Source organism: Mus musculus, chromosome 11 (genome assembly GCF_000001635.26).
Source record: "Mus musculus strain C57BL/6J chromosome 11, GRCm38.p6 C57BL/6J".
In the NCBI taxonomy this organism is placed as follows: Eukaryota; Metazoa; Chordata; class Mammalia; order Rodentia; family Muridae; genus Mus; species Mus musculus.
Genome location: NC_000077.6, coordinates 50,615,677 through 50,638,416, shown reverse-complemented (window position 1 = coordinate 50,638,416; position 22,740 = coordinate 50,615,677). Strand labels below are relative to the sequence as shown.

Below are 22,740 nucleotides of genomic sequence, written 5' to 3'. Positions count from 1 at the left end.
TTCTTCATGATAATATTTCCCAATCATGATGGCTGGTTTCTTTATTGGGTCACTGCCCTGCTGGTCTGATCTCAGGAGGGTTCCATATTGGATGTGTCTCTGGCTTGTTCCCTGAGCCTTACTGTGTATGAAGGCTAGTTGTAATTAGTCAACGTGATACAATAAAGAACCACCTGAGGAAGGAGTCTTGATGAAAGATTGTCTAGATTAGAGTGCCTGGTAAAACTCCTGAATGGTAGGTCTTGATTATAATAATTAAGGTAAGAAAACCTAACCACTTTGGGTGGCACTATTCCCTAGGCAGGGGATCCTGACTGTCAAAGGATGAAGAGGAAAGCTGATAGTGCATACATTAACTCATCACTCATTACTCCTTGATATAAATGCAATGTGCCAGCTCCCTCAAGCTCCTCCCACAATGATTTCCCTGCATGATGGACTATAAGCCCTTGAGTTGATTTTGGCAGGGTACTTAACCACACAGAAATGAAACAAGGACACTATGTAAGAAGATGCAACTTTAATCCAACTGAGCTGTCTAGAAAAAGGGTCTTTTGAAGGTGATTAGGATGAGGGAAGTCCTGGCAGTTTCATAAGAAGAGGGGAAGAGACCAACAGACACTCATATACCTGTGCATGTATGGGTATGTGACTTTGGCCTTATGGTGTAGGCTACAGGCAGAAGGCCATCACTAGATGAGACCCCTTGACCTTGATTTCTACATCAGGGAGTCTAAATGAACATCCTTTCTATGTACCTCGCCCAGCCTGTGACTTTGAATTACTGGCAACAGAAAGTTAGAATAGTCCTAACAAATGCCAAACCAGTGCCTGGCACCTTCAAATACATAGCAAGTAAGAAAGTCACTTGGCTTTGAAGACTCGATTTCCCCTACTTTAGAAAGGCCTATGGTTTCCCTCTTAGGTCTCTGGCACACACAGTTCACAGCCTACCAAAAAAAAAAAAAGCTCAAGAATAAAGTATCCATCATGAAAACTCTAGGGCTCTGATTTCTCCCTGGTTTAGAGCATTTGGGTTGCCTGCTTGGAGGGAAAGAAAGCCACTGAGATTGTCTGACACAATTGTTTCCTCAGCAGGAGACTCTGAAGGGATGTCGGGACCATCTGACAAATGACCGCCTCGGGATCCGCAGAACTCAGAGGCGCCAAGAGAGAGCACTCGAAATGCCAGCTGGAAAGGTCGGGCACACCAGCTGGAAAGAGAGGTGCATGGCTCCACAGGCCGGTGGAGGACAGACAGAAGGGGCCACCCCTGCTTACCGTAGAAGGTAAGAGTGGGTAAGGGAGGCGAGAGTGTCATGTGATAACCACCCCACAGGGCAAGCCTCCACTGAACACCTCATCTTCTTATTCTAGGTCAAGACGTGTAGAGGAATTCCTTTAAACTGTGTTTGCAAGATCTACCCAAGTGGTAACTATGTGTTCAGTAGAGGGGAGTCAAGCCTGTGAGTACTCAGGGAAGTACCTTTTCTTCATGGTGGTAAGTCTGGCAGATATGTCCCTGCTGGTTTTTAAAAGTGTGTGTGGGTGTACATGTGCGTGCGTGTGTGTGTGTGTGTGTGTGTGTGTGTGTGTGTGTGTGTGTGTGTATGTATGTATGCAGGTGCCTATGTGCACATGTAGATGGAGATCTACCTGGGGTGTCATTCCTGAGGATGTAACTCTTGTTTCTTAAGATAAGGTCTACCAGTTGTCTGGAACTCACCAGACTATATGAGCTGGCTAGTCAGCAAACCCTAGGGAGTTGCCTGTCTTTACCTCCCCAGCACTGGGACTGCAAGTGTGCCAAGCACATCTAACATTTTTGTTGTTTTTTGTTTTGTTTTTCACATCTGACCTTTCACATGGATTCTGAAGATCAAATTCAGGCCCTCAAGCAATCGCATTACTAACTGAATCAAGCCTCCCCCCCTCCCCCCGCTGAATTCTTGAGTGGATCCATAGGGTGCTGGCTGCCAGGGACCCTCTCCTCCTGCAGACCCCTCACCTCACTTTCTGCCTCCCCAGGGGCTCTGGTGCCTTTACCCACACCAGACCTTGGAGGCAACGTTTCTGCTCTTTCATTCAGATGCCCACTAATCTTTCTATGGGTGTAGACACAGGCCAGGCTCCTGACCCCGAGGGTGATGTAAAGAGGACTAGAGAGGAGCAAGTTTCTGTCCTTAGCTCTCAGAGCTTTCTGTCCCCCTCCTAGAGTACTCTGATCTGGCTGTGGACAGGAATTCTGTGGCTTCCTTGTCTGCAGGAATGTGTGAGAGATAAGACAAAGCCAGCAGGGAAGTATCAAGACCATTCAACATTCTCCTACCTAACACCAATTAAGAGTCAATATGAATGTAGGGTTATAGAGTGAGAGCCCAGGTGAGCCATGCAGAGAGACAGTGCAGTCCCATGGTCCACAGTCTCCAGTAGTCAAAGATCCAGGGCCACAGGTCTGTAGACAGGGCTAGAGAAAGGCTGTATATTTAAGTCCCATGTCATAAGGTGTCCCCCAAAGCAATCCCGAGTCAGATATCTGCAGACACCACTTATTCCACTGGTATCATAGACTTGGCCTGACCTTTACCCTGGGGAACTAACAGAAGGAGCCCAAGTTGCTCAAGCAGTTTCCGATCTGTTCCCCAACTTCAACAGACTGTGACTCGTGGGGCAAAGTTCTTCCCATTCCTTAAGCCTTGCGCTCCCCTTTGTACATTGGAAGGCAGATCATGGACTCACAAAGATGTGGAGAAGATAAGTAGATGGGAAATCCTGGGGAAACAGAGGCAACTGGGCCTTGGTCCACTTCCTGGGGACAGTGAAAAGCCAAGGCCACCCTGCTGAGACCAGGAAAACCTTGCCTAGTGCAGCAGCTGTAGGCCAGCTGTACGGGTGCTCCTCCCCTAACATGTTGCAGCCCACCTACCAACTAACCCCCCCCCATGGCCTTCTCCCCTTCTCCTCTCTCTCTCATCTCCATCTGAGCTGCAAGCCAGAATCACCCCCAATGGCAGAGCAGGGCTTTGCTGTCCACTGGCTCAACAACAGGAAATAATTTCTCAAAACGACTCCCCAAAGCAAATTATATAAGAGAGAGATGTTCTATGTATATGTTCAACAGATGTTTGTTCCCCAGCCCCCTGCAACTAGAAATGCTGTACTAACCCAGGGCCTGGCTCTCTCAGCTCAAAAGGAACTGCCTCTGGCTGAACATTTCTTTGGAAGGGCCTTGTCCAACATTTGCCCTTTACTGGGCTACAAACCAAGCCCTTCCCCCACCCTCATACCATCTTTGGTATCTCACTGGGCAGACTCCTTGTAGCTCAACTGCTTGCTCAGCAAACAACCAGGGTCAAACAGCTGTGAGGTTCATGCAAAGAATCACAACAGCCTGAGGCCTGTGACAGCAAGGAACATGAACAGGAGACTCTCTGTTGGGTCAAACTTTCATCAGGACCCAGTCTTTCCGTTCATATCCTGGTAAAAATCATTTGGGCATAGAACTCTGCACATCAGGTTAGCAGAATCTGTACCTGAGCAGGATTCTGATCCGCCAGGATGTGATGTCTGCTCACCTTGCCTGTCTTCAGCAAGTGTCCTGTTAGGTCAGTAATACAGTTCAAATATGAGGTGAGGCTCCCTCCAAATAGTTCATGTGCTGGAGACTTTGTTCCCAGCTGGGGGCACTACTGAACAATGATTGGACCATGATGCTGGTAGCCTCATCGATGATGAAGTAATACTGAATCAGCTATTAGGAGGTGGGGGCTGAGAGGAAATGGGTCACTGGGGGCAGGCCTTTAAAGGATATTTTCTCCCTGCCCCTCCCTCCCTCTCTCCCCCTCTCCCCCCTCCCTTCTCTCTGTTTTCTGGCTGCTAAGAAGTAAGCAGCGTTCTCCCACAACGCTCTTCTGCCATGATGCCTCTGCCCTGCCACAGACCCACAGCAATTGAGGCAGCCAAGCACAGACTGATGCCTCTGAAGCCAGGAGTCAAAATCAACCTCCTTTCTATCGTTTCTCTCAGGTATCTGTCACAGCCTGGCACAGTGGGTTTAACCAGAATCCCATTCAGTTCTAATGTTTCTGCCTTAATGGCTTCTTGCTATAGTTCTTGAAGTATCAGCCTGAACTCAGTCAGCCACTAAAGGGGCCAAGGAAGGGTAGACAGATACACAGAGAGGGACATAAGACAGGAGAGATTAAACATATTAGCCTCCAAGGTTGATGTGCCAGCAATCCAAGGGAGGCTGGCAGACACCAGAAGATAAAGGAGGCATGGAACAGTTGCTCCTTCAGAACCTATGGAAAGCATGGACCATCCACACCTCAATTCTGTCTTGTTGAAATTTGCATATCCAGAACTGTGAGGAGAAAAATAAACCTCTAATATTTTAAACCAATGAGTATATGGTAACTCATTACAGTGGCCACAGGAAATGAGTGCAACCAGGACTACAAGTGTGGACAGAATTGTTTTGAATAGACAGAAGTGGCACAGACAGTGGATCTGTCTCGTCACCCCAACAGGACCTGAAACATCAGGTAAAGCCGGAGAAGCTGAGTGTTACTCTTGAGGCCACAAAGGCAGAAGAAGAGACCTAAGGTCACAAAGTTGTCCTCTGACCTGCCATGGCATGTACACACCCATCATCTCTCTCTCTCTCTCTCTCTCTCTCTCTCTCTCTCTCTCTCTCTCTCTCTCTCTCTCTGCCTCTGCCTCTCTCTCTCTCTCTTTCTGTCTCTCTCTCTCACACACACCTATATACATACATGCAAATAATTATAATATTTATTTTAAAAACAGCACCAGACTCACAATGGTTCTGTTTATGTTTTAACAAATGTTCTACTGTACAGTGGTGTGAAATTAACGTGCATCCAGCGAGACCCGAACTTCGAGTTTGGATCTTCTCCCAGGTAGGCTCTGTGTAGGAAGTTCCTCTTGTGTAGTTCTGGGCATCACAGTGAGCGACAGCTGACAATCACGTGACCACAAGGAGACCTCTATAACTGCATGAGATGGGCCATGTTGGGTGCGTGTAGGGCATGCTCTGGTAGGCTCCTATAAGAGTTCTGAGTATGCTTAAGAAAAGCTAGGCTTAGATGTGGTAGTTCCTAACTTAGGAGTATTTTTCATTTAAGATGTGTTTATTTATGTACACGTGTGTCTGACATGTGTATATGCACACATGTGAATGTCTGCATGTGCACCTGAGCATGTGTGAAGACCAGAAGGTGCCAGTGCCCTCCTCCTCCTCTGTCATTCCCAACTATTCTTCTGAGGCAGTCTCTCTCTGAGCCGACTAGGACTTTTGCTTTCTCCTCTAGGCTGAGCCTCAGCAGCTCTGTGTCCACCCTCCTTCTGGCCATGCATGGGAGTCCTAGCTTGTTATCTGAGTGCTGGGATTCCAACTCTGGTTTCCGTGATTGTGTGATTTCTTCAGGCTCCCCAACCATTTTGATTTACAATAGTTTTATTTTTGGTGGACTGATATAGATGGAAGTCCATTATAACTTCAGTGAACTAGAGTATGTGCATGCACATTGCATACATACACAGACATATACACATGTACACCCACACATGGAGTCAGAGGATGGCCTGGAAGGAGCCAGGGTATGAGGGTACCAGCATAAGAACTCCCAATCAGAATCTGAACACAGACCCCTGAACCTTCCCTTGCCACATGGACCTCAGTAAGCCAAACTCCAAGCTTCAGGCTCCTGCATCTACATAGAGACTTCAGATTGGGTGCAGGGCTGGGCCAGAGCCAAAGTCAGCGATGGCATCCCACAGACTTCTGTCCCCTTCCTGCCCCTCCCACCAGGTCAGGCCCTGTCCTTGTCTTGCTCAGCTTGGGGGAAGCACCTCACCAGCCATCTGGGGCTTGGCTGGGCCTCAGCATCCTGGCTGCCACGTCTCACTTGGAGCTGGGTGGCCGCCAGCTCTGAGCTAAGTGAGCGCAGGAGGTGGGTGTGCAGGGAGTGGGTCAGGGTGAGGCTCCTCCCCCAACCCACAGAGCAGCCAAGCACACAGGATCTTCCCTTTCTTTTTGAAACAAGAGTAGTAAATCCTCCCACTCCACTGAGAGCCCAGCATTCCTCCTAAGCCCTGCTCACCACTATGGTCTGCACATCTCTTGGTGACACCCCAAGCAGTGTCCTTCCCCCATCACCTGGACATGGCCAGGTCATCACTAGACTATGTCCCATTTTGCACACGAGGAAAACAAAGCCTGCCGAAGCTGACATGAGTAGCAGAGCTCAGCATGGGTGACCCAGGACGGAATGACAAGTCCTGGACTCTGGAAAAGCACTCTCTTCTAAGGGGCCCCTGCAGCCTCCATATACCCAGAAGTACCGTTCTCAGCCCTCATTCGAGCAGGAATGCCCAAGCTCAGACACTGTCCTGTCCATGAACCTTCCAGTAGCAGGGCCAACCAAGAGCCAAAAGGGACACACAGTTGGCCCTTCAGCACTGCCTGGGAGCCCAGGCACTCTGTATCTAGGAGCCCTCTGTCACACTGGCCCAGGGACTCTGTATCTAGGAGCCCTCTGTCACACTGGAACCTATTCTGTTCCCCAAAGCCTACATAGCCAGCTCTACCTCCCCTCCCGACCCCGACTCCAGAGCCTGCAGGTTATCCCTGTCCCTCAACCTCAGCCCTAGCCCCACCTTCTGTTACCTCCAGCTTCCCAGCCTGCTCAGATCCCTCACAAGCCTCACTCCCTTCTCTATTTCCTGCTCTTCCCAGAACTGTGCAGGAAAATACTGTGACTTTTCCTACTTAGCACAGCCCCTGTCCACCCACATCCTAAACCATATGTCACATGGCAACCAAGGGCGAGATGGAAGCAAGGGTCACCTTCATAATGCACAAAAGACAGAAGGTAGAACCCAGAGTGGACCTCTGTGGGTGACACAGGGGTGTCCCAGAGAGAGTTTGTCTCTCGCTGCCATTAGCCATGGAGCTGGGATGTTGGGTCAGGGCGCCAAGCTCAGATCACTGCACATGCAGGGTTGGAGGGAAACCAACTCTGGGGACTTTTCTGCCACACCCTGTGTCTGGCTCACCAGGAGAAAAGACATGAGCTGGAAGCTGGAGAGGACCCTTCCAGCCCACTGGGACCTGCCACGGCCATGGCAGCCCATCAGAAGCAAAGACCAACCCCAATGCACCCAGTACAGATGAAGAAATGGGCCAAGCTGGAGGTGGAATCCCAATTAGACCAAGAACCGGTTATCAACAGAGAAAAAGGGTTCATGGGCCGAATGAGATAATAGAACACGGGAGTCAAAGCAAGAGCCCAGGAGACACAAGAAAGCTTGTTAGGTGCTTTAGGAAAGGGTCAACACGAAGAAGGTACAAGGAGAAAGTTAGGCAAAATGGAGAGGCCCCAGAAGGGAGGAGGTGATGGGAGGAAGCATTTGAAAAAAAAAAAAAAGATGGCCAAAAAGGTCTCAAGACTGGTTGAAATATTTCAGCCTCAGTGGACTTCAGGGGTCCTCCCAATTGCTAAGAAAGCGATCATACCTGGACTCTGTCTAAACTACAATCAAACACAGGGATATATCAAAGACAGTGTTCTAAAGGCTCCCAGAGGGAAAGAGCAGGTTCCTACAAAGAGAAGAGTATCAGATGGACACCAAGGTCTAGGATCTTGAGAGGCGACACCCCTGGGGAGAGGGAGTCAGGCTGCCCAGAAGAGACAAGAACTGAAACCCAAGTGACACCTGATGAAAGAGGAAGTCCCTGAGGTCAGTGACAGAAGCTGCCATTGGAGGATAGCTGTGTTCCCTCAGCAGGGACATTGGCTACACCCACCCAGTGGTATGGCATCCTGAGGTGAGGGGACCTGGTGGCAGGGCAAGTCCCAGCTGTAGAATCAAGAACAATCTCACACCGTGTGGGTATGTCTGGCTTGGGCTTGCTTCCTTTGGGAGGTCACTGCCCCCCAAAGATGCCTTCCTTACACCCAGGGCTGGCATATTGGACCCTTCAGATGTGTCTCAGCAGGAATTCATAGGCTCAAAAAAAAAAAAAACCAGGATAGTGCCACCTACTGTGGTTATCACGGTGTGTCCCCCAGAGCCCGGAACAGAGGAAAGAAGGAGAGAGTGGAGAGAAACAGAGAAAAGAGGCTTGTGGGTGGGCTTATAGATGGAATGAGGCCCTGGGTTTCATTCCGGCACCACTGATCACAGGAAAGGAAGGCGAGAGGAACACAAGGAGGGAGAGAGGGAGGGAAGGATTCCGGGTAATTCCCAGCAAGCCCCACCACCCAGTCTATGCTGTTGGATACCTGCTCCCCTCACCTTCCTACCAGCTCTGCTGAAGGGCAGACTGTGGGGTGACAGCTGGCCTCCTACCCGAGCTCTCAACATTTCTCCTTCAGGCATTCCCCATCAGGTCTTCATCAATCCATACTGGTGCTCACACCAAAGGCATTCTGATCCCAAGGACTGAGTCAGCTGGCAGAGCACATGATATCACAGCACACACCAGTGCCTGCTCAGACACCGCATCTTTGAGTCTGACTGTCGATAGCTAACATGGCGAGGAAGGTCCATGAAGGCCCCCAGAAGCCCACAGCTCCAATTCTGGGCATCATAGTTCATCCTCTTTTTCCCTGAGACAAACAGCTGATTACCAGCATCTGTCATGTACCTGCAGACACAGGGGCCTGAACAGTCACATCTAGGGGAGACACTGAGACCTGTCTGGTGGGGCAAGAAGGTACTGTGAGCGCACATCTCTCTAAGGACCTGTCAAAAGCCCAGGGCCAAATGATGCTGTGCCAAGGTAGGTGAGTAGTGCAGGCCAAGGTGGACCTGAGGTATAGTGAATGGGGGCATGAATAAAATAGGCTAGGCCAAGGGAAGGTTCCAGAAGTCCACACTGGTGCCTCCTGAAGCTAAGATGGTGGAGCAAAGATGCTAGGGTTGGGCAATGTCCAGTGTGGAGCTCTGCTGCTCGCCAGATTTATTGTAAGCACGTCCTCTCCAAAGATCAGGAATCAGTTCCAGACTGGGCCAGATCTCTGCACTGAAAGGAATATCCCTGTACCTGTAGGATGGGGCAAGTTGGCCTCCTGGCCTTTGAGCCCCACACCCTTGCTCAGGCAAACCAGCAGCTCCTGGCCAAGCCCAGACACCCTGATGGAGACTCCAGGCAAAGACACCCCAGCAGAAAGGGTCATTCATCTTGGAGCTTAACCAGCTCTTCCAATTAGTGAGAGAAAATGGCAGCATTTCCACTGAGAAACTGCAGTGAAGGATTATTAATTAACCGTGCTGTACTGCCGCTGAGCTGTGAGCACAGGAGGCTGAGCCCTCATTAAAACCACAGGAGGCTGAAGCAGAGAAGGAGGAGCAGGAGGAGGAGCTGTGAGAGGAGACAGAGACAAGGAGAGGAGGGAACTTGGCCTAGGTGTTGTGCACCCATGTGCACATGTGAGAGACCCATGCCCGAAGAAGACCACAGGAAGGTCAGCATCTTCTGACAATGGATCCAGCAACAGGAAGCTTTCCACTAGGAAGTGGATGCAGGGTGGGAGACAAAACACACCAATAAGTACCAGGCAGACACTGGGCCCACAGGAATCCTGATGATTAGAAGATGGGCTATGGTCAGGCAGCTAGCATTTGCCTAGGTCTGAGGCTAAGGACCAGGGAAAAGGAGAAATGACAAGCTCATCTCCTCTGGAGGGACGCCAGGTTTGCATCCCTGGTTTTGAGATGTGGGACCCTGGCCTTTTGTGGGCAGGGTGCTGAAGGGCCTTCCAGGAAAGTCAAACCCTTAACTCCAAGCCGAAGGTAGGGTGTTGAGGAGGCTGAGAACTAGGCAGAAAAGCCCTCTGAACTTTGGGAGAGCCATCCATCTGCTGACTTAACCTTGCATGTCTCCAAAGGGCCTGCCTCTCTTCTGCTTTCACCTAGCCACGGAAAGGCGTTGGAGGCCAGGATGAGTCTCAGTTATGAGCAGGTGGCTGGTGGCTGGGTCTCAATACAGCGTCATACATCCAAATGGACTCCCCACACAATGTGCAACCACTCATACACCAATGTACACACAAACAGCACATGTGTAATTGAACAGACATGCATGTACCACACATGAACACACGAGTGATCATTCTTACGTATGCATCCCCAGCATCCTGTGAGAACATGCATTACACATACAAAACATGAACACAAACTTCACATGTTTGCATGCCCCAGTCCTTACCAATATCTAAAAGGAAGTTTACTTCATCCTTGATTGTGGTCTTCTTCTTCTTACCCTGTCCCGCTCTACCCACACTCACCCAATAGAATAGAATCCCCACCCCCTGGCACTGCCTGCCTGCGGCCCTCTTTTCATCCACATACCACACATCTCAAAATACTAGACTGACTTGCCCATGCACAGGAGTCACCAGGCCTGGCTCCCCACTACTCTCCCTGTGGCTCTAGCAGCCACACACATTTATTTCTCACCTGCCATGCTTCTAGCCTTCCCAGATGAAAATAAGTCCTGGCCTCTACCTCCTGAGGCCTTGGTGGCCCCAGGACATTTTCCACATCTTGCTTCCCAGCCTAAGGGCTCTCGGGTAGCAAGTATTCAGGCACCCTCCCCATTCCTGACCCTCTTCACACCTGACTCTTCCCATCCCTCACCCTTCCCACCCCTGATCATCCCCACTCCCGACTCTGCTTCTAGAGCCAGCCAACTCCCATAAGAGCCAGCCAATCACCTCCTGACCCCGCCCAGCCTTGGAATGGGGAGGGCTGCTAAAGAAAGGTTTTCCTGCCCCCACCTACCCCTGCTCCTCTCTCCATCCTCCCTCTCAGGCCACCCAGTTGCTGATCCCTGCCCTAGCCTCCTCCTCAGTAGCCTTGAACCCAGCCCTCCTCTGAGGCCTCAGGAACCACCTCTCACACTTCTCTGTCACAGGGAGGAAAGAGCCATAACTCTGCCCAGGCCCACCAGAATGGCTCAAAGCCATTACAGCAGACACAAATCAGTTGTTATGATTTGAATATATACTCCCAACCTGCAGCTGAGGCTGAGATCATGTGTCCATGGTGCTGGGGGTGGGACTAGGGACAGGGTCAGGAGCACAGGTTAGGATCCACTTTTCACAGTCAGGGGAAGCAGCAAAAACCCTCTCGGACGCAGCCATCTCATCTTGGATTTCTTGGGTCTCCAGAACTGAGAGACTAAATAAGACTAAATAAACCTTTTTTTTTTTTTTTTTTTTTTTTTTTTTTGGTAAATCACTCAGTCTCCTGTGTTTTGTTACAATAACACAAAACAGATTAAGACATTAATGCCTTACATCCAGGAACTATTGCTGGTGTTGTTGGAAAAGCTGTTTCCTCTGAGGGCATAACTGTGAGACTGTGGAGTGACTGACTGGCTCCACCATTGCTTTCTCACTCACTGTGGAAGCCTGAGAAGAAAATCAGCACAGGACACCAAGCAGAGAGCCTAAGAAAGTGAAAAAGAAGAGACTGAGCATGGACTTGAACTCTAGGTCCTGCCGTGCCTGGAAGCAGAAATCTCTGAGCTCTCTTTTCTTTTATTCTTTTAAAAAACGATTTTATTTTTATTCTTAACTAAGTGCGTGCACACATGAATGAAGGCACCCAAAGAGGCAAGGAGAAGGAGTCAGATCCGTGACGGCTAGGTGATTGTGCTTCATCAGACATGGGTGCTGCTGGGAAGTGAACTCATGTCTCCTACAAAAGCAGTAAATCAGTGCTCTTAACTGCTAAGCCATCTCTCTAGTCCTCTTCCTCCTCCTCCTCCTCCTCATCATCATCCTCATCTAATTCTTCTTCCAAATGTTCTTCTTCTTCTTCTTCTTCTTCTTCTTCTTCTTCTTCTTCTTCTTCTTCTTCTTCTTCTTCTTCTTCTTCTTCTCCTTCTCCTTCTCCTTCTCCTTCTCCTTCTCCTTCTCCTTCTCCTTCTCCTTCTCCTTCTCCTTCTTCTTCTTCATCTCCATTCCTCCTCCTTCTCTTCCTCCTCCTCCTCTTCCTCTTCCTCTTCCTCCTCCTTCTTCTCCTCCTTCTATTAACCAACCAATTCATTTTTGGTTAAGCAAACTTTTCACAGGGATTTCTGGCATTTGGGGAATAACCCCTAGAAAGCATATTTTTTCTCTTTTATAGCATCAAACTCATTTTCTCCTGAGGTCTTGTCTTTGGTCTAAACTTAAACTACCTAAAATCTCTTTTGCAATGGGGCCAAGTTTACACACAAATACATACAAGAGCACACATTCATACCACAAGCATAGATGTGCACTACCCTTCCAAGGAGTGCACATTTCCTCCAATCTGACCTCTCCCTCTGCAGCAGCATGGGGTCACGGTGTGCCCTCTCGTTCTCTTCCTTGTCTCTTTCAGGACCTTCCCTTATCAGTCTAGAGACACCATCTCCTATCAGCTCCTAACCTGGAGTCTTCAAAGCCCCTTCTTTGCTGAGGAACTCCCATGCACCCTGCCATCCTGATTCACTGACTGCCCGCACTCAGTCTCGCTCACTGGACAACACAGAACCTGGCTTCTTCTCTTGTAAGGCTGCATTGCTTTGTGTGTTGCCGTGGTTCTTGGCACTTCCCATCTAACACCCACAGCCCTTCACCAAGCATGCTCCTGGCTGTAGCCCCTGCACTCATCTAGCATCACTTGCCACAGAGCTGCTTGGGAGGGGCCCTAGCCACACACTGACTCCAAGCTTCCATCCTCTTTCTCCTTCACCCCTACCTATGACTTCCATCTCACCCTTGGGCCCAGGAATTTGCAGAAGCTGGGGACCCTGACCTCTGCACATATCCCAAGCTGATTATGCTGGTATGAGAACATTGGATGTTATATGATTGATTGATTGATTGATTGATAGATAGCAAAAACAATCTCGAAGAAACTGTACAGCATGACACTTTTCTATAAGAGTATTTGCACACGCAAAATGTGTGAGCTAGGGGCTAAAATGTAGGGGAAAGAATTTCAATTTGCTCCTTTTGTTCTATGTATGCATTTTATTTTCCATAAAGACATTTATGACATTTCATGATTTAAGAAAGGCAGGACACTGTAAGACATTGTAAAGCCACCCCAGGACAAATATACTGGGGTCCCAGGATGTGCAGAGATCCAGCATGGGGTGGGGTAGGGAGGGGGGCTGGTTGACATCCACCTATACCTTCTTTGCATTAGTCCTGAGCAGAAACCTCCGGTTCAGAGAGGTGATGGAATCTGCCCAAGGTCACACAGGAGTCCTGATCCAATTTTCCCTCCACTACCCAGGATCATGGAGCAGGCTGTGAGCCACCTCCTCCATTCAGTGAGAAACCTAAGGCAATGCCGGGTGCTCCCGCAGACCCTGAAATAGAGCCGCATTGCCACATAAGACACCCAGGAGACATGAGGAGGCTGGGAGCCAATTCCAGAACAGCTAAGGCTCCGCCAGCATCAGGGAAGCCTCTGACTGCCTCTGAAATCCAAGAAGCAGGACAGGAGGGGAGAACACCAGACAAAGACCTTGGCAGCTCCTGCACAGGGGGAGGGGGACAGGCCAGCGGGGAAGCAGCCCAAGGATAGCTGAGGAGAGCTCAAAGGCAGTGAGGCTGCTGTTCCTGGGCTGGGACTCCTTCTGGGGGAGGGGGGCAGAAGAGTGATCAGGGATGCTAAGAGAAGCTTGTATCTTATTTAAAGGTTGGGACCCAACCCCTGCTACAGGGGTCCCCAAGGAGAGGTGCCCAACAAACAATCTTCTCAGCCTAGATGTTCAGAGTCCCATGCCTACCTAGAGCCAGAGACTGGGATCTGAGACCAGAGACTTCTGGGCAGGACATATCTCGGGGTGTTGGGTATACCTTTGTGAAGCTGGGATACCTCACCAGCACCATGGCTGCCAGGGGCTGCTCAGGAAGTGAAAGAAGCCTGGTGCCCTCCAGAGGCAAGCACAGGCCAGCGGTGGCAGAGAACTGGGTCTGTGTCTGACTAAAATCCATCAGCTCCTCCTTCCTGCCCCCTGCTAACAGGCCTTTGGCTGCCTTCCCTCCTAAGTAGCTGTGAAGGGAAATGGCCTGGCAGAAAGAAAGAGTGTGTGTGTGTGGGGGGGGGGGGTTCTAGCTGTGGAGGGAGCTCAGGCACCCTACTTTCCCCAAGTAAGAACTTGGAAAAGAAAGGCTGGCTGGGGGCAGTCATCACCACAATGGCCCATGCCTTTACCTGAACACTGAGTCTGACCATAGGACACAGCACCCATTAAGGTCTGGTTCAGGAAGCTTCCTGGAGAACTCTTAACCAAATGGGGAGAAGAGGCTGGAGCCAGGCAGCCCCAGCAGTGAGCAGCACCTGTGCCCAGCGCAGCCCCAACCACAGCTGTGCATCTCTGCCTCCCGCCACCTGTTAAAGATGCAACCTACTTGCGTTTCCACTCAGCACAACTTAAAAGCCAGCATGCAACTTAAAAGCCAGCCAGGCTTGTGCTCAGTGACAGGACACATTGTAAGAAATGTATCTTTCAGACTTCCCCTCCACACACCTGGAGGCTCTGCACTTGATGCACTGGTGCATAGAAACATGGGCCTAGGATGGCTCCATTGACAGTGATTGCCTTGCAATCGTGAGGACCTGAGTTCAATCCCAAAAAACCCACGTGAAAAAAGTTAGTGGTGACCGGCTTCACTGTAATCTCAGCATTTTAATGGCAGAGATGGTTGGGTCCTGAGGTCTCAGTGTCTACTAGAAATGGGCAAGAGAAAGAGTAGAAAGAGTCAGCTCTTTCTCTACCCACACGTGGGCAGAGCTTGAAAAAAATGGCACACGCATGCCCCCCCACACACACACACACATACACATTAAAAAGACAGAAGATGCACAAGGCTGTAAGTCCATGGAGTAGGGGCCCAGTTATGTAGCCTCAGCCCACAAACTATGCACCATACAGAACTATGTTCTCTGCCTGTGGGCGGGGATGGGAGAAAGAGAGGAAGAGCACTGAAGGGAAGGGAGGGAAAGTCCTGGATACCCGCAAGGAGGATCTGTACACACACATGCACGCGCGCGCGCGCACACACACACACACACACACACACACACACACACACACACGAGACACCCTCCTCAGAGCCTCCTTGCCTCAGCTCCCTGAGGTTCAGACAGCAAACCCCACCCGAAACAGTCATGTGGCCTATTTGACCAACCAAAGCTCTGCTCCCTGCCTCAGCCACAGTGTTGATGCTCAAACCTCTACCGATGACCCAAACTGAACCCATGGAACCAGCTTTAGAGTCTACAGTACAATCTGATGGAAAAGGCCAGCCTCTGTGTGCTCTGGTGGTGCCAAGTGGCACAGGTGAGCTGTCGAGGCAGGCCACACAGGGGAGAAGGCAAAGTAATACAAGATGGAGGCTTTTGGCCCGAGCTGATTTACACTAGGTTTTCTGTGGCTTGTTGTCACACGAATCTGAGCCTGGGGACAGCTTTTGGTGAGGAACAGGCTGCAGAGGTGTAAAGGAAAGAATGGAAGCAACTCCTCTTCCAGTTCCACCCCTAAAGTAGATATTAAAGGATGGCTTGTGTCCATGGAAGGGAGAGAGACATGACAATGGTCGTCTCCATCCCTGGCCAGGGACTCCCAACAGCTCACCCGCCACAAAGGCCACTCCTGCAATTCTGCAAAGGACCAATCCACACTGAGGAGTCTGTCCGGCCAGCCACTCCTCTCTCCTTTCAAGATTGAAATCGTTTCCACATCTTGACTAATTGTGTTCAGGTGGCGAGGACTGGTGTGTGGCGCCTGCATCTGTGTGCATGTCCACCCCCCAGCCCTGGCGCCTGCCCCAGGAATGCTCCTTGGCGCGGAGGGATGGAGGACCCCGGCCTCTTCCCGTGTCCTGGGGGCCCTGGGTGATGTCAGCCGTCCTTGGCGTCTTCTAGTAAACATCTGCTCTCCTTACTCTGACCCAGGAATTCCATTTCGGAAGAGTCATGGCCTCATCTGGCAGTGAGTCCCAGGCTGATTATGGTCTGGTCCCTCCCCCAGCCCTGCCTCCTCAATCCACACTCAGCCCAAGCCCCGCCCATAAAGCCCTCCAAAGAGATTAATATCCTCACTGCAGTCTGTGTGCTTCCAGCCACTTTCACACTTTGTTCCCTCTCCTAGCGCCGCAAGGAAAATATTACCTTGCAGTGACAAAGGCTGTTGGTACTGAGTGGTAGCTGTGGTCCTTACCTCACTGAATCTTCATTTGCAACTCACCACAGCACTTTGCGTTCAACTTTTACCTTTCATGGATGACAAACAGCCACGTCCACCAGTGAGGGAAGGAGGCAGATTCAAGCCTATGTATTGCTGCAGACCCAAGGCTGACTTCAGTGCACAGTGGCGAGCGGGAGCTGACAGTCCATAAACTGATATCTTGGGCAGGAAGGAGGAAGGGGAGAGTGGGAAACCATAGCTCTAAAAGGTACACGGCCCCTATCTCAATGAAAGAGAAACCCCTCGGGTGCTTAGCCGGGGACTCAGGGAATGAGTGTAGAAGTGGTCGGTGCGATTATAAGGAAGAATGGAGACTGCAGTGCCAGGAGCCCCTGGGCCCTTCTGGAGAACTCCATCTCTGCTCACTTCCATCCCGCGGACACAAGCCCAGATTCTCCCAGATTCTCAAGACATTAGAAATCCAAGACTTCACAAGCCACTCATCAAATGCTGAGATGGCCAAACAAAACTCACTGGCGGGTAGACACAGCACAGAGCACCAATCCGTTCCAAACAAGCTCTGCCAGGAATGATGGGAGCGCTAGAGTTCAGAAAATTATTCCATTGGTGTGAGGCAAGGCAGGGACTCCACCAGGGCTTCCTAGGTCTACACTCCTCCCAAGGTGTCAGGACACACCACTGCCTCTGTCAGGCTCTTCCCAAGAGAGCCTCACCAAACCCACAGGAAAGTGGCAACAGGATGCAGGGCCCAGATGGCAACTCCCTTACATGTCCGGCTGGATACTCTGAGGCCGTGGCAAAGGGTTTTGTGCAAAATGGCTGTCAATCCTTTTACACTCCGATGTAATAAGACAAGAAATGAATCAACATTAAAAAGGAAGGGACCAAAATATTGTGATTTGCAAGTGACGGCATACTTAGCCCCCTCAAAAAAAATAAAAAAAACACCCCCAACTCCTAAAGGAAAACAACACAGAGAACTTCCTGAAAATATCCAGAAGTGAAATAAATGCAGTTACTTGCAGATCTAGGAATGCAAACATGGGAATCGGCCAAGGAAGGGATTTATTTTAAAGGGATTTTTTTTTCTTTTTATGATTCTCTGTTTCATGTTTGTGTTTTTACAATAAGAGAGGACTGTTTGGCTGAAAGACAGGGGAAGGGAAAACTCTCTGGATGCAGGCAATGGAAAGAAAAGTGCATTTCGGGGGGGCTCATCGTAAGGACAGCAATTATGGGGGTCTTGGAGTTGTCACCAACTGAGCATTTAGCTGCAGTTCCACAGTGCACCCAACCTTTGTACTAAGAGGTCACTTTGAGTTCTGCTCATTTGGAATGAAGATGTCCAAGTGGAGACTGTCACTAACCTGGAACAAGCAGGTCCCACATGTTTAAAGGATCCCATGTGAATTTTGAATTCAAAGTGTTCTTAAATATCTATAATACGCTGCTATAAGACACAATGGGAAGGATCCTTATGCAGCACTAATAAAACTCTAGAAGTCTTTCCCATAAACCCACTGGGAGGCAGTGAGAGATATATTTGAGTCAATTTTCTTATTTCCCTTAGAGAACTAAACATCATGAAGACATCACCTGCTTGTTAGCAGAAATTCGCTAAGGCCCCATTGCATGCTGGGTACAACCCTAGCACCCCAAATCAAGGTCTACTCAGTTTATTGTGTAAGGTCATGAGAAAATAAACTGAAAATCCATTTGGAGACCAGGCAAAACCAACCAAAACAGCATCTAAGCCCTGATGGTGACATTTGCCCTTTCAGGCATTTGAACACATCTTTAAGCAACGATAATTACAAAGCCCAGAACTAGTGTGTAAAAGAAGATTGAGAGCAGAAACAGACCGATTGCCTCCTAGAACCCAGTGGGTGATGGAGTATCCATGCCAAGTCGTCGGTCAGTGAGTGGTACTGAGATAACAACGTTGGCAAATCAGGAAAATAAAATAACTGCCTAAGGCCAGCCCAAATACGTTAAGAGAGATGAAAAACTCCATTTGAATGAAAGGGTTATGCATTTCAATATATTAAATGGAAGTGTAGGTATGGCGGCCCATGCCTGTCATTCCAGCTCTTGAAAGGTGGTACCAGGAAGATCAAGTGTTCAAGGCCATCTTCACCTACATAGGGAGTTTGAGGCCAGCCTGGGCTGTGTGAACCATCTCAAAGAAAAGGAAGACGAAGGAAAGGGGGTAGACTCTGGAAGATGGCTCTATGGCTAAGAGCATATACTGTTCTTGCTAAGGACCCTTGTTGGGTAGCTTATGACTGCCTGTAACTCCAAGGAGATCTGACTCCTTTGGCCTCCATAGACACTGCACTCATCTACACAGACACACAGACACACGATTAAACACAAGACAGTTCTGAAGAGAAGAGAAGAGAAGAGAAGAGAAGAGAAGAGAAGAGAAGAGAAGAGAAGAGAAGAGAAGAGAGGAAGGTAGAGGAGCGCCCCAGGAGCAGGTGTGTGAGAGGCAGGTCACTGTCCAGGCCAACATGATGGAGGGAGTAAGTAGGAAAAGCTAGTGGGATCGGCCAAACACAATGGAAGCTACAAGGGAAATTTAATAACTGCAAATCTACTGAAGCCAGCAAAGCATTGGTGCTGAGGAGGGTCCATCAGCTTCAGAGGAGGGAAGATACAAGACAGCAACCACTGGCCTCACAGAAACATCAGGTTCATTAATAACAAGGCCTTGCTAGCATACACAGTCACCCAGACACTGTACCCAGAGCCAACAGTCCTAGGCTAGCCCTCAGCCACCTCCACAGTTCCACAGGAGCCCATCAGTATTGCCCAACATCAAGAAGGAGCAAGCATCTGCCCACCTCTGCCAAGCCTTGGCCATGCCCAGTCCTGGAGTATCCATTTCAGCCACAAGAGGCCACAAATCAGAGCCCAAGCTAACCTCCACACGCCATCACTGGGACTACTCTAAGCTTCCTTGGCTCTTGTAGACAGTTCTCAGAGAGAAAGACACAATAACTTTGGTGACCTGAAGAGAGGAAAGATGCCAGGGATCTCTCCCAATTGGGAACTCACCAGTATTGAGGACCTGTTGGCTACACCCCCAAACTCCCACGGAGAGATAGTGCCCAAAGGTCACACCATCCAATCTGAGGTGAGAGCCACTGTAAGAGTGGATGTGAACTTGACTCCTTTTCTGTGAAGTACACTAAGAATAAAGTGTCTGGTTGGCTAACAAGGGAAGAGAGAAACCCCAGTGTCTTGTTAGGGTTTCTATTGCTGTGATAAAACACCAGGACCAAAAGCAATTTGAGGAGGAGGTATAACTTGGCTTATATACCCCGAGTCACACAGTCCATGCCGGGAGGCCAAAGCAAGAACCTGGAGGCAGAAATTGAAGCAGAAGCCATTCAGGAGGGCTGCCTCCTCTCTTGCTCCTTGCCCAATTTAACACAGTTTGCTTTCATATATACCCCAGGACTACCTGCCCAGGGATGTTACTGCCCCCAGTAAGCTGGGCCTTCCTTGATCAATCATTCATCAAGAAAATACCCCTGCAGACTTGTCTACAAGCCAATCTTATGGAGACGTTTTCTCAATTCAGCTTCCTCTTCCCAGATACATCTAGGTTTGTGTCAAGTTGCAAACTCTAGCAATGGCATCTTGACATCAAATAACCCCGCTCCTGTGGGGGGCGGGGGTAATGTGCACCACCTAGAAGCTCAAGGATCTGCCCACGTTTCAGTTGTGGAGGAAGAAACCAGGTTCTGGGATTCTGGTGGGTCACTCCTCTTTTTACAAACCCAACTTCTTCTCAGCACATGGACATTGCTCTTTGTAGTACCCGTGAGAAGTGGGGAATCCACGGTAGGAGGACCGGGGACTCCTGGAGGCTGATATGTATGCAGGAAGGTGTAGACGCAGACTGGGGTAGGAGTAAGTGGCCTGTGATGGGGGGCCCCCAACCCTAAAGGGTGTCCCACCCCATGGTAAAGGAATCCAGGAAAGGGGAATGTGGGGGAAGGAAGATGGAGAAAGGGGAACAAGAAAACAGGAAGGAGTGAGGGTGGGGAGAGAGGAAAGGGGAAATGAGTTGGAAGGGGAAAGAGGGAATAACAGAAGGAATGAGAGAAAGAGGGGAGAGGGAAGAAGAAAGGAAGGGTGAGCGCTAGAACCCAGCACTACCCAGCTCCCCTGCCCTCATAGCCCCACCCAAACACACACACATAGAGAGAGACAGAGAGAGAGAGAGAGAGAGAGAGAGAGAGAGAGAGAGAGAGAGAGAGAGAGAGAGAGAGAGAGAGAGCTGCTGTATCTGGGGCTGACCTGGGCCTACCTTCCCTCTGCCATAGCCCCAGGCTGTGAGCATCTCTTCCAGGATCTGCTTTAACTCACAACACTTCCAACACCCAATGTGTGGCTGTCTCCCTCTCACCCATGGACCCTCCAACTCTCTGGGTGTCAAACACATCTGGTGAGGGTTGAGCTTGACTATTCAAGGGATCGGGTCCCACAAGACAGGTTCCTTCAGACGCTAGTGGAGCTGTGGGGTTACAGAACTCCACTCAGAACGAGCTGCTACAAAACTGGGCTTCCTGTGACAACTTAAATCAATTCAGTTGCAAGAAGGTTCGCAGGGCCCGGGAAAGTATGTCACTTATTCTTACCCAGCCAGATGTTGGGAGGGGAGAGAAGCTTCTGCCCGTGTCGCTGCCCCACGAAGCTCGACCAGCTCCGCAGAGGATTCATAGTCCAGAGTAGTGGAGGTAAAGATCAAACAAACCCCCTCCAATCCTGTCCTGGACACTGTCACAGCCAGCTCCCCATCTGAAGCTATGGGAGAGAGTCAGCCACCAGACATCTCATTAGCACACAAAAGATGATCTTATCCCTCTGCTGATTCCAGGACTCTTAGAAGCTGTTCTGTGAAAAAGCAGGGCACTAAGACCAGGTCTTAGAATAATTATAATAAAAGATGTTCCCGCCGCCCCTTATCACTCCGGAAATTACAGAGTTCTGAGTCAGGAAGTAGGCTAAAGAGCAATCTCGTGTGCATTCCCTCCCAAGCCAACCCCGGGACAAATCCATGTTGCCTTGAGATCCAGGCTCACAACTGTGAAGTTCAAACTAATGGAAGGGACCCACTCGATTTTCTTTTTAAGGTTTATTTTATTTATTTAATATATGTGAGTACACTGTCACTGTCTTCAGACACACCAGAAGAGGGCGCCGGATCTCATTACAGATGGTTGTGAGCCACCATGTGGTTGCTGGGAATTGAACTCAGGACCTCTGGAAGAGTAGTCAGTGTTCTTAACCGCTGAGCCATCTCTCCAGCCCCAACATACCCACTCTTGAGTTCAGAGAAGGGATGGAGCCTCCTCAGGGCCTGGGGATGTGAGAGAGGGGAGGACCACACCATAGCCCCAGGGTCAGTACTCAGTATCCTGGGATGTTCAGAAGCTCTGGATATGACTAGCCCAACACCAAGCATCAGTCGCTGCCCCATCTGCTGTCAACCTACCTGTTAGCTCCTCTCAACTGCACACAGCCTTCGAGACAACCACGTCACTATAGATGTCTCCCTTGGCAGAGCTCAGAATTTCCAGGTAAGAGACCCCTGGAAGTCATTGTTTTCTTTTGTTCTAGTCCACCTCTGATATGTTGACAACAAGGACAGCCATCCTTATTCCCCTTTGCTCCTCCAGGACACGAGGCAGCATCCATTACTCTTCTATTACTGTCCTAAGGCACCATGACCAAGGCACCCTGTAGATGAGTCTATTGGGGTTCTGGAGGGTGAGAATTCAAGATGGCGAACTGAAGGTGTGCAGGCCAGAGCAGGAAGCTGAGGGCTCATAGCTTGAATCAAAAACTGCAAAGCAGAGAGGGTGTCCTGGGCAAGAGGCTTTGAGACCTCAAATACTGCTTCTAGTGGCATGCTTCCTTTAGCAAGGTATACCCCTGAAACCTGCCCAAACGGTGCCACCAACCGGAAACCAAGCATTCAAATGCCTGAGACGAAGACTGAACATCTCATTCAAACCACCAAAGGCCTCAATGGAGAAACAGAGTCACAAGCAAGCAAGAGAAAAGCCAGACACGCACTTTGATTCCCTCTAAACCTTCAACCCATCATCTTTCTCAGGTCCATAGGTACCCATAAGACTCTCCGGTGTGGCTTGTGACAAATACAGACTCCAAAACCTCAAGGTACAGCCTAGACATGGTGTTGTTCAAAGCCTCCCAAATTCCATACCAGTCATGAGCAGACAGGCAGACCCCACAGTGGAAAAAGGATTTTATTCTCTGCAGGACTGTTCACAGATTGCCAGCACCAGAAAACTGTTTGCTGGAAGTCTATCCTGGAAGCTTGTGAGAGATGAGAAGTGTTTGTAGCCAAGGAGAGCAAAGGCTACATATACTGTATATAAGCAGGTTGGAACTAGACTTCTCTATAGGGAAGCTCGGTGGAGCCAGGGGTCCTCCAGAGAGGAGGAGAGACATGCCATATTGGGAGTGAGAGGGGG

At 49.8% G+C, this 22,740-nt stretch overlaps 1 protein-coding gene across 1 annotated transcript in view; it reads right to left on the bottom strand.

The window, feature by feature from the left end:
• Positions 1 to 22,740, bottom strand: part of Adamts2 (a disintegrin-like and metallopeptidase (reprolysin type) with thrombospondin type 1 motif, 2) — a 205,489-nt gene that overhangs the window by 169,157 nt on the left and 13,592 nt on the right. The window lies entirely within an intron of this gene.